General features: G+C 45.1%; 1 protein-coding gene and 1 long non-coding RNA gene across 10 annotated transcripts in view; one reads left to right on the top strand and one right to left on the bottom strand.

Annotated features, from left to right (window-relative positions):
• The window catches only part of LOC142665761 (uncharacterized), a 320337-nt gene extending 310488 nt beyond the window's left edge, over nt 1–9849 (top strand). For all 4 annotated transcript variants that reach the window (XR_012851563.1, XR_012851562.1, XR_012851560.1 and 1 more), the window contains one exon: nt 9629–9849. This is a non-coding gene — a long non-coding RNA (uncharacterized LOC142665761). The remainder of the gene's footprint in view (nt 1–9628) is intronic.
• The window catches only part of NFATC2 (nuclear factor of activated T cells 2), a 99410-nt gene that overhangs the window by 13005 nt on the left and 73336 nt on the right, over nt 1–13069 (bottom strand). The gene's annotated exons all lie outside the window — the stretch shown is intronic.

Here is a 13069-nt window from a genome sequence, read left to right on the forward strand (position 1 = left end):
TTCATCCTAGGACGTTTATACCGCTCAGCAATGAGATGTGGAGGGTGAGGGCTTCATCCTGGGACGTTTATACCGCTCAGCAATGAGATGTGGAGGGTGAGGGCTTCATCCTGGGACGTTTATACAGCTCAGCAATAAGATGTGGAGGGTGAGGGCTTCTTCCTGGGCCATTTATACCTCTCAGCAATGAGATGTGGAGGGTGAGGGCTTCTTCCTGGGCCATTTATACCTCTCAGCAATGAGATGTGGAGGGTGAGGGCTTCTTCCTGGGCCATTTATACCTCTCAGCAATGAGATGTGGAGGGTGACGGCTTCTTCCTGGGTCATTTATACCTCTCATCAATGAGATGTGGAGGGTGAGGGCTTCATCCTGGGACATTTATACCTCTCAGCAATGAGATGTGGAGGGTGAGGGCTTCATCCTGGGACGTTTATACCGCTCAGCAATGAGATGTGGAGGGTGAGGGCTTCATCCTGGGACGTTTATACCGCTCAGCAATGAGATGTGGAGGGTGAGGGCTTCATCCTAGGACGTTTATACCGCTCAGCAATGAGATGTGGAGGGTGAGGGCTTCATCCTGGGACGTTTATACCGCTCAGCAATGAGATGTGGAGGGTGAGGGCTTCATCCTGGGACGTTTATACAGCTCAGCAATAAGATGTGGAGGGTGAGGGCTTCTTCCTGGGCCATTTATACCTCTCAGCAATGAGATGTGGAGGGTGAGGGCTTCTTCTTGGGCCATTTATACCTCTCAGCAATGAGATGTGGAGGGTGAGGGCTTCTTCCTGGGCCATTTATACCTCTCAGCAATGAGATGTGGAGGGTGAGGGCTTCTTCCTGGGTCATTTATACCTCTCATCAATGAGATGTGGAGGGTGAGGGCTTCTTCCTGGGACGTTTATACCTCTCAGCAATGAGATGTGAAGGGTGAGGGCTTCATCCTGCGACGTTTATACCGCTCAGCAATGAGATGTGGAGGGTGACGGCTTCATCCTGGGACGTTTATACCTCTCAGCAATGACATGTGGAGGGCGAGGGCTTCATCCTGGGACGTTTATACCGCTCAGCAATGAGATGTGGAGGGTGAGGGCTTCATCCTGGGACGTTTATACCTCTCAGCAATGAGATGTGGAGGGTGAGGGCTTCTTCATGGGACTTTATACCGCTCAGCAATGAGATGTGGAGGGTGAGGGCTTCATCCTGGGACATTTATACCGCTCAGCAATGAGATGTGGAGGGTGAGGGCTTCATCCTGGGACGTTTATACCTCTCAGCAATGACATGTGGAGGGTGAGGGCTTCATCCTGGGACATTTATACCTCTCAGCAATGAGATGTGGAGGGTGAGGGCTTCATCCTGGGACGTTTATACCTCTCAGCAATGAGATGTGGAGGGTGAGGGCTTCATCCTGGGACATTTATACCTCTCAGCAATGAGATGTGGAGGGTGAGGGCTTCATCCTGGGACGTTTATACCGCTCAGCAATGAGATGTGGAGGGTGAGGGCTTCATCCTGGGACGTTTATACCGCTCAGCAATGAGATGTGGAGGGTGAGGGCTTCATCCTGGGACATTTACACCTCTCAGCAATGAGATGTGGAGGGTGAGGGCTTCATCCTGGGACATTTATACCGCTCAGCAATGAGATGTGGAGGGTGAGGGCTTCATCCTGGGACATTTATACCGCTCAGCAATGAGATGTGGAGGGTGAGGGCTTCTTCCTGGGACATTTATACCTCTCAGCAATGAGATGTGGAGGGTGAGGGCTTCATCCTGGGCCATTTATACCTCTCAGCAATGAGATGTGGAGGGTGAGGGCTTCTTCCTGGGCCATTTATACCTCTCAGCAATGAGATGTGGAGGGTGAGGGCTTCTTCCTGGGCCATTTATACCTCTCAGCAATGAGATGTGGAGGGTGAGGGCTTCTTCCTGGGTCATTTATACCTCTCATCAATGAGATGTGGAGGGTGAGGGCTTCATCCTGGGACGTTTATACCGCTCAGCAATGAGATGTGGAGGGCGAGGGCTTCATCCTGGGACGTTTAAACCGCTCAGCAATGACATGTGGAGGGCGAGGGCTTCATCCTGGGACGTTTATACCGCTCAGCAATGAGATGTGGAGGGTGAGGGCTTCATCCTGGGACGTTTATACCTCTCAGCAATGACATGTGGAGGGTGAGGGCTTCATCCTGGGACATTTATACCTCTCAGCAATGAGATGTGGAGGGTGAGGGCTTCATCCTGGGACGTTTATACCGCTCAGCAATGAGATGTGGAGGGTGAGGGCTTCATCCTGGGACATTTATACCTCTCAGCAATGAGATGTGGAGGGTGAGGGCTTCATCCTGGGACGTTTATACCGCTCAGCAATGAGATGTGGAGGGTGAGGGCTTCATCCTGGGACATTTATACCGCTCAGCAATGAGATGTGGAGGGTGAGGGCTTCATCCTGGGACATTTATACCGCTCAGCAATGAGATGTGGAGGGTGAGGGCTTCTTCCTGGGACATTTATACCTCTCAGCAATGAGATGTGGAGGGTGAGGGCTTCATCCTGGGACATTTATACCGCTCAGCAATGAGATGTGGAGGGTGAGGGCTTCATCCTGGGACGTTTATACCGCTCAGCAATGAGATGTGGAGGGTGAGGGCTTCATCCTGGGACGTTTATACCTCTCAGCAATGAGATGTGGAGGGTGAGGGCTTCATCCTGGGACATTTATACCTCTCAGCAATGAGATGTGGAGGGGAGTTTTGTGCCTGTAATCAGATGTTACTTCTCTCTGCAAAAATCATCAAGGGGAAGAATATAAAACCACTAAACATTGAGGTTTACTGTAAACACTGTGACCTAAGTTGAGGCTTTAATGCAGGTTTGCAGCGATACAAAGGACCTGGGGGGAGGGAAGGCTGAGTATAAGAGACGTTGCACTGAGATCTCTATTCTATTCATCTGTATACTTCCTGACAGACTGTACCCCAAGCGTTGGCTTAACCAAAAATTGTCCTTTTTTACGGACAGTTTCAGGGCGGCTTACGGTGCGTTCCCTCCCGCGAGAACACACACAGGCTGGTGGTTCTGCAGAGAGAGCTCTCTCTGTCTGTGTTCTCGCGGGAGGGAACACAGGGAAAGCCGCCCTGACACTGTCCGAGCAAAGAGATCATGCCCCATGCCATTTAGTTAGATAGAAACGGCCCATTGAAAGTTCAGCGGCTTATTTACATATCGGGCACCAAATATAACGGCACCGATATATAAATAACGGAGAAAGTTAGAAAAATAATTTCAAGTGAGACAGTGTTTGTGCGGCGCTGCCTATTACATGCTGCACATGTATGGGCAGGTGAAAGGCTCTCTTTAAAGGGCCAGTGCACACACATGAGGAAAATCTGTAATTAGCCCATGGTCACCCTGGACTATAAAAAGGGCTCTGCCCTTTCACTCATTGCCTGAGCGTTGTTGTGTTTACCCATGTTAGCCTTAGCAAATGGTCCCTTAGTGTTATCCTGTTCCCGTGCCATGCTACCTGTATCCCGTGCTATATTTGTTCCTGTGCCTTAACCTACGCCTCCTGATATACACCACGTCTGGTGTCTACGCGTTCATCTGTGCCGAGCCTCCATTACGGTCTGGACTATTAAAGGTACTATTGTACTAGAACTGTTGTCTGGCCAGCTGCTACGGCGGTGCGGCCTAGTGGGTCCACATACTCACGGATCGTGACAGAAGGAGAGGGCCTCCAGCTAAAGAGACTCCTTCTACAGGGAAGGAGACTAATTCTGCTGAGAGCTCCTCCCCAGCAATATAGATTAGCAGCAGAACCAAGGGGGATACAGGGAAGCACAAAATTATGAAAAGTGTATTTTTATATTGCAGAAACACTGAAAATGACTATCCAATAGCTATTACCAGCAATTCCAGACTGTCGGTATAGAAAATAATTTACAGGATTTTTCCTTTAATGTGTGTCCGAGGAATAGTTTAACCCATGTGAAACTTTTAGACCGGGTGCCCATGTAGCGTAACAATTCTGTGCGGAAATTTACATTTACAGTAGCAGCAAAGTGGAAGAGATTTGAACAAATTTCATGGACACGCTGAAGAAACGTCACATAGAAAGTGTTCTGCGGTGCGACATTCATTTCCCGAGCATGTTCTGTGCAGAGATGCTGTGTGTTTGGCCATAGACTTAAATGTGGGGCAGAAATGTTGTTGCTGTTTGCTCAGCATTCACGCCGCGTTTACGCAGTAAAAACCACCGGCAATCCGCAGGTGCACATAAGACTTTGCTAAATCCGCAGGTAAAACCTGCAGCAATATGTGCAGCAAAAACACAGTACTTTCTGCGGAATTCTGTGACTGAATTACTTCCGTTTTTTTTTTTCAGATTCCATTACAGATTTTCTGTTTCAGAAATTCCACAGCGTATCCGGTCTGTGGGAACATACCTCACAGGTGACACTGAGGGATAGCAGCTGTATTTAAGAGTCTATCCACATCTTCGGCATCATGCGCACGACCGTTTCCGTTATGCGGTTCGCAAAATATGGTCCGTTGTGCTTCCGTATTCAAGAAATCATGAAGTAGGACACTGAAGCATCACATGGTCTGGAGGGGGTCTCCCAGCAGCGGACTGCCAACAAATGGCTTACCTGTGCCGTCTGTTGTTTTCGCGGACACTGACATATATATATATGATATGTTCTATAATTTTGCAGAATGGACACACGGATTAACAAAAATAATGGATGTGTGCATGGCTTTATAGAAATGAATGGTTCAGTGTCCTATTCGCCAAAAAACAACAACAGATAGGACAGGTCATGTGCATGAGCCCTAAAACACAGGACAGAGTGTTGTATGAAGCTCAAAATATATTCCATGAAGCCCTAATCAAGGGGAGACTTTACTTGCATATGCATGAATGGCGGCTAAGCCGTAGTCTGCCTTCTTCAAGACCAGATTCTTCCTGGTAATGTGAAATCATCTGAGTAAGGGGGATAGATTCTCATGGTAGTGCCAGGGCCGCTTGCTTGTACACTACATGATGATTGTTACTTACAGGTGTCGTGTCGTTTCCTGTTCTGCATTTCCTATCGAGAAATCTGATAAGCAAAATGCCGGCCCACGTTAATGTAACATTGCGCTGCCCACACCAGTGTGGGAGAGTGAGATTGAAAGGTGGATTTTCCCTGCTATATTCAGGACATTTCAGCTACACTCGCGGGGTTTGCCACTAAACTTCTACCTACAGAACCCAGGTGAGGGGGCGCTAAAGCTCAGTGGTTTGGTGACCAGAGGGTTTTTTTGTTATTACAAGACAAATATCATTGAAAGCTGGGGATTTACTAACATGACGTTGTGAAGTGCTGCTGCTGCAGAGCATTTATCCCCTACCTGGCAGACACCCAATACGCAGTTTGTGCACCTGTAGCTCGGGTTCTATATGCTCAAAGCACACGGCACATGGGGCTCATGCACAGGAACGTCTTACGGCTTTGCACAACCTCTGAGTTATATCATCTACAATTATCTGAAATGCTATTTTCACCCGACCATTATAAATGTATCACTGCATATTTTTTAAGTCCCAGAATATCCATTACTGTAATAGTTGCTGAAAACTCCCCACTTTCACTTTAGGGGGTGACCAGACACTTCACTTGCATGATTTTACCACCACAACCTGCTCACTTGTGAATGACACAAGCCGTGCGTTACTGCAGAGCCAATCATAGAAATGGAAGAGCGGTATTTACCCAGGGAAATACCAGCAATAATACTTATAGAAATAAATCATCCGTGTACATTGCCAGTTAGGGGCCAGGCAATGGTTAACAGTAATATACAATACAACATAACGGAGGGGGGAGGAAAATGCTTGGACCCCCAGTGGTTTAAACACGTCAAAAGTTTTTAGAAAGTTTAGTTATTCTTTAACTTGGACTTTTTCAATGGCTTAAATTAAAAGGATTTTTCCCATATCAAAGCTGCCTTCAAAAGTTTTCCCTGCACAGCAGTGCTCCTGGCCTCTGGCTGTGCAGGGAACTGCGGAACGGCCTTATTCACTCGAAGGGAAAAACAGCGAAGGGGTTCCTTTATTCGGTCAGTTTAATTACAGTTTAAAGACTCTGCCTGATATCAGGGAACACGAATCTTCATTATGTAGTTCCAGAAAATGGCAGGATCTGTCCTGGTCATGTGATAACTTCGTTCGTCGTGTTTTTTTTAATTGCTTAAAAAAAACAACACATTTTGGCGGAGGATAGGCCATCAATTTTGGGACTGGAAAACCCCTTAATGACTGCAGTATATGTGTGGCGGCCGTTCAGAGTAGTTCTTGGAAGCGCTGCCTTTTCACGGTGGCACTTCAGATGTTTTCCTGCATTGGGCGCTGAGCTCCTGAAGCCCAGACTGTTACTAACCACCTCGGGCTTCAGGGCAATGATCTGAGACCACTAGCAGCGTTCTCCGATCATGTTTAACTCCTCAGATGCAGCAGTCAATAGCAACCGCCACATCTGAGTGGTTTTAGAGGCAGGGGGCTTCCCCTCTCACCCTGTGATGTGATAGTGGGGTGCCGATGGTCTTAATGGAAGATCCCTTTAGGTCTGCATTTAGTGAATGCTTGTTAGGCCATGCCAGATTCATGTCCTAAGAGATGCCTGTCAGTTTTACACTGACAGGCATTAATTAATACACAAGTATTGCAGAGTATTATAAAAGTGATCAAATGATTGCATAGTGAAGTCCTCTAGTGGGACTAAAAAAACTTTAGAAAAAAAGTTTAATGTTTGTAATAAATAAATGTCCCAAGTCCGAAAAAATGTAAAACACACTTTTTTCCCCTTACAAAATACTTTATTTTGAAAAAAAGTGACACATATTTATTTAGTGTTGCCGTGTCTGTAACTATAAAACGATTAGGGTTGCGCGATGCATGGAAATATCTATACTATTTTGAGGACTTGCACCCTCAAAAGGTTCAATATCGTTAATTCATGTATTTCCATACTAAGGCTTCATTCACATCTGTGTCAGGGCTCTGTTCTCGCGTTCCGTCTGAGCTTTCTGTCAGAGGGACCCATGAACGGGAACCCTGACGGAAACAAATGGAAACCATAGGTTTCTGTGTGCATCACTATTGATTTCAATGGTGACGGATCCGGTGCAAATGGTTTCCGTTTGTCTCCGCTGTGCAGGGGTTCTGTCATTTTGACGGAATCAATACCGTAGCCGACTGCGCTATTCATTCCCTCAAAACGACCGAATCCCTGCACAACGGAGACAAACGGAAACCATTTGCACCGGATCCGTCACCATTGAAATCACCTATGGTTTCTGTTTGGGAAATCTCAGACAGAACTACTGAATGGAGCTCTGACGCAGACTTGAACGAACTCAAAGCTATGTGGCCGCACAGCTTAGTATTTTAACAGATGAATGCAGTCAGAGTGGGGCTGCGGTTGTGTAATAAGCCATTGTCCCGCTCCAGACAAGTTTGCGCGTGATGTCCGTATGAGGTGATGCGGCCAGCGCTGCATTAATGAGCGCTGGCACCAAAGACAGAGAACATGGCGGGCGCACTTTAAAACACGTTCTGTCTTCAGTGTGGGCGCTCATTAGTGCAGCGTCAGCTGCTTCACCTCACGCTGACTGCGTGCGCGCTCACTTGTTGTCAGGAGCGGGGCATTGGCTGTAATATACAGCCGCAGGCCCGCCCTAATTGCGGAGATCAGAGAAACCTCTGGTCTCTGCTGCTGCTATTCCCTTGAATGCTGCACGCGAAGCTGACTACAGCATTCAAGGGGAAAAGAAGAAGGGGGATGCCTGTGACGCAATCGAGGGACATACCGTATACGGGCAGAGAAACCAGGGTCCATTGAGGGACCCCAGGGCTGTCTGACCATATTTCCTGTTGTTGGGGTACACTTAGGTCTGTCCTAACAGCTGCCTGTGTACTACCCGTATATAGATATATGCCAGAACATTCAAGTTTAAAAATAAAAAAAAGTTACAAAAAGTAAATGTTAAATTATTTTTTTTTAAATGAAAAAACACTCAATTTAAAATGAACATTACAATAAGTCTCAATACATAAAGCACACACATTCGGTATCATCATAACTAATAACCTGCACAACAAATTTATAGCGTAATTTATGATGTTTACGCTGTAAAAAAACCACCTGAACATTAATGTGAGGCGCGAGGTGTGGGGATGATGAATTTTGAACCTCCATGCCCCTCACATTAATAGTCATTAACCCAATGTTGTCCATTATGACTGAGAAACATGATGGGGTTAATTACTATTAATGTGAGGCATGTGGAGATTCAAAATTCATCATCACACTTCGCGCCTCACATCAGAAAATGGAAGAACATTTTTTTTGTTATTATTGTTGGCACAGTATGGTTTTGGTATGAAGAATGGCAATATTACACTAACTATCGGAATCCAAGTCCAAACTCTGGTATCGTGACAGCCCTAAGGCCTCATGCACACGAACATGCTTTTGCGGCCGCAATTCCCCCGAAAATCCACAGGAGAATTGTGGGCCCATTCATTCCTATGGGGCCATGCACATGACCGTGGTTTCCACAGTCCGTGCATGGCCCAGGAGCCCGGACCGCAGAAAGAACGGACATGTCTTATTACGGCTGTGTTCTGCGGTCCAGGCTCATAGCAAATAATGGCCGCGGCCATGTGCACAGCCTGCGATTTGCGGGTGACACACCGCCCCCGGCTGACCCGAAAATCATGGCCGTGTACATAGCTATGGTCATGTGCATGAGGACTAAAGTAGAACTGCCCAAGTAGAACAATTAACTGCTATTAAGGTGACACAGCCAGATGTCTCAGTGAGCAGGTTGGGTTTTATATTCGCACAATTTGCATTAAAAAGGGGGGGGGGGTGTTATATGAGAATATCAATTATAACAACTAGAGGAAAAGTCTTTCTTGATTCCAATGAACTCCACCAAATCTGATAGGTCCCTTAAATGTCTATTTACCTAAAAAAATGATGGTTCCTATAAGTATGGAGAAAATAAACGGCAGAATATAAGCAAATCTAACCCTTAATATGCAACTTTTTCATCCAAGTTTAACTTGAGTATCTCCAAATCTGTAAAATCCCGCCTGAGCCAGAAACCGTTCCCCATGTCCTTATAGTAACGTCGTTTACACATTCGCAGAAGGACTTTACTTTTTCTCATGTATTTTTTCTATCCCAATCGTGCTGTACTTTTCACAAGCTGGACGTCCACATGCCGGATCCATTTTGCAAGGCTTTGAGTCATTTACTGTAATTGAGTATTTGTTTCTCATGGTAAAAAGAGCTGTAACAGCTGCAGAGGGGCTCGGCTGTGGGGAATCCGATGTTCTGCTTGGCTTCACTCTATCTACGTATCCTGTTTTCAAGCTAATGTGGCCAAAACAGGTAGCTGCTGCTGTGTTATCAGCCTGCGGAAGGTTCCTCTGGTCAATCTGTCCACCCATCACTGATAGACAAACAGCCAGTGCAAAGGACACACCTATACACACATGAAGGTGGAGAAAAGGTGAACTGGCCGCCTCTAACAGATGAAATGTAATCTTGTTTTTAATTCCTTCCTGTTGTAGGTTGTCGCCAGAATCGTGCAAAACGCATGAAAAATCACTCCCTACAATGACCTGCAAGTCCCCACTGCCCCCAACCTTGGCACTCCAGAGAAGTTACCCGCCTGGTGGACCTGATCGTTTCTCCGTACAGTTTATAAATGTGCTGGAAACTGTTAAAATCATTAAAGCTGCAAAGTGCTGATGTATATACAAGAGCTAATAAAGGTTCTTACACTTGGTTATGATTGGTCCGTGTTCTGATTTTGACATGACTATGTGAAACTTACAGGAAAAAAATATTGGCACATAGAACTCTTAGGCAATGTTCATACAGTGATAATTTTTATTACGCAAATCTGCCGTGCATTGAGGATAAGGCCTAGTTCATGTCACATTAAATGGTTCACGTTTGACGCATACGTTAAACGTATGTAGGGTGTGATGGATTCCTAACAGTAGTATTTGTCATCATGACATGTACCATTATAGTCTAACAGATGCAATTATAGTCTTAGGCCCCATGCACACGAGCGTAGATTTCATCCCTAATTACAGATGAAATTGCGGACTCATTCATTTCTATTGGCCACGAACACCTTTCGGTATATTTACAGATGTGTGTTCGGGCTGTAGAAATGATCCGCAAAATATACAACATATTCTATTCTGCAATTGAGGCACGGACTCGCCCATAGAAGTCTGAGCGCTTCCGCTATTGCAGACGGCTACAGATGTGTAGCGTCGGCATGAGGCCTTAGGGTGGTGGATGCCACTATTATGTGCCCGTCACAGGCATCCATGACCCACAGATTAATATAATAATATATAATATAACGTAGAAGTCAGAAAAGCGCATGACTTATACGTTAAACATATGCCATACAGCGGCATACATCACCTATAGGCTCCCATGGTCCCTACCTCGAGAAGAGAAAAAAAAAGTGTACTGGCCCGACGAGGACCAAAATAACACTCTTCGGCCTCCATTGGCTACACACTCTGCTAATGGAGCCCTAGGCATACGTTTATCATATATCCCAGGGGCTTTTCCGAGGTACACGATTAACGGAAGGCCAAAAAGTCACGTGAAATAGGAATAAATTCACACCTGAAACTCTGATAAGGGCATAAAATTCCCCATTCAAATGCATTGCCGACGGAATTTGCAGTCTTTGATAAGAGACTGACCCACTATAATATATTGAAGATATATGAAGCATGTATACATATCTTTCTCCGTCTTCATAGAGGGCTCAAATGTCCATCACTTAGTAGTCCATCTAGTTTCTGAAACAAACAACCTCTGTATAAGAGCCTGAATTTCTCCACTGCTTGTAGGACTAGGGTACCAGCATGCCCAGATGGCTTTTGGTTTTCACGTTATTTGAGATGCCTGTAGTTGCCACAGCTGAAGAGCTACAGGTTGCTGTAAACATCATCAATATAAACGCATGCCAACACACAAGGACTACAATCAGCAGGTTTATAACACGTTCCGCTGTGAAGTTATTCCTGGCCTCTACTCTAAGAACCTATTTATATATCAAAGTTTGAATTGATACCCTCAGGCAAAACATAATATAGTCACCACTCCTAAATAAAAAGAATACAGTCAGTGCCAGCAAGCTGCGCGCTCCCTGCACCGTTCAGGACCTGTGAGCAGGTTTAGACAGATCTGCACTAACATACAGTAAAGTGTTCACATTTTCTTTGATAATATTCTTTATATCCAATCTAGTCATAATTATTAAGAGTTGCCTGGTACTAAGCTCTCAATCAGCAAAAATGGGGGTAGGTTTAAACCCCATTGCAGCCTCGATCAGACGATCTCGCCAGTAAAATTGGCAGGCAATTTCTCAATGAGAAATCAATGCTGCCACTCTGGTCTTATAATACTAAAAATAGGGGTAAGATAACAGCCATTCACTTTTCATTTTGATCTTAAGACCATAGCAGCAACATTTTGTTTAAATCAATGTTACACTTACACTCCCTGCATAATCCAATAACCAGTCTGTTCTATAAGGAAAAGGTTACATGAAATAAATCTATTGACATCCGAGCAAACTGGCCAATCCTGCAGGGACTTCTGTGGTCCCTAAGATATTCTTTCACGGTTAGTGACGGTGATCCCTGCAGCACGCTGTAAGAGTTAATGTCCGTGCTGGGAGCTACTGAAAACGCCAGCTTAGCAGATGAACTCCACCATACTCTGCAAGTTTGTTAGCAGCTGTTTACAGAGGGAAACCCAGTTACTCAGTCTCTAATCCATTCTTTTTTTCCACCCTTCACGGCCACTGACAAGACTATCTTTAGGAGAACCAACATGTTTGGAAGGGAGATGATGGAAATAAGACGTCCTTATGCCAGGTTGGCATTCTCTCTGATGTGGAAAATAAGGAGGTTCTCCTGAGACCCCTTCCACCCTCCCCTGAAATGAAAGCCTCACTCTTCCAGAGATCACAGAAGCCAAGTACAACAAACAAAAAGCGGCTTTCCCCAACCCTCCCGAGAAGCCCGTCTCACACTTTTACAATGGTTTCCATAGAACTTGTTTTGCTATCATAACAAAATCAGTATATCCAGGCATTGCAGAGCACACTGTTTTGTCAAGACAATCCATTTCCTGCTCTGTCAGGGTGCCAGGGCATTTTTGTGTGGGTGCCACGGACGGGGGACTCCCTGGATACAGTTGCATCTGCCATAGCAAACGCTCATCACTGTCATATTTCATCTCCAGGAAGAGTCACTCTATGGGTGAGGTGAATTTAACACTCTGCGTCCGTACATACAACCTACAGAATCCTGCCACCATGATGTAAGCAGACCATGGACTCCTCACTTTCAGCCTCTACAAAGAACTCGTATTGTACAAAGAAGAAAAAAAAGATATATTTTTTTGTCAATATAAGCCATTCTGATAGTAGATTTAAAGGGCAGGTTTAATATTGAACACGATATTCCAGTTTTACTTCTAGATATAATCTACATGCAAACTTCAGTCCGTGTTTTAACTTTATATTTCTTGTCTTAAATGCCCATCAGAATGGCTTTGGTCATATGCCCTATTCGAATATATGGACTTCACGGAGAGGGGTTCTGTCACTCTGAGCAGCGACCCCCGCTCTGATGAATCTATAGCATAGACCTTATCCGGACCGAAACTGGCGTTCCAAGGTGGACGTATGCTTTACATTTTTAAGGATAATTAGAGGAGGTAGATCAGGTGTCCAAACTAGATTTTAACTTTAGAGCTAGAGGTTTTCGGAGACCCCTGCAATAAAACATTAATGGTCTATCCTTCTGATAGGCCACAAATGTTTAAAGGATTTGTGTACTTTTGAAGTGAATTCTTTTTTTTTGATCCGTTTTTTTTATCTGATTTGAAACAACTTTTACTGAATTTTTAATACATCAATGTTTAATCTGATTTTAAAAAAACATTTACATTTGATATTTATT

Source organism: Rhinoderma darwinii, chromosome 13 (genome assembly GCF_050947455.1).
Source record: "Rhinoderma darwinii isolate aRhiDar2 chromosome 13, aRhiDar2.hap1, whole genome shotgun sequence".
Lineage (NCBI taxonomy): Eukaryota > Metazoa > Chordata > Amphibia > Anura > Rhinodermatidae > Rhinoderma > Rhinoderma darwinii.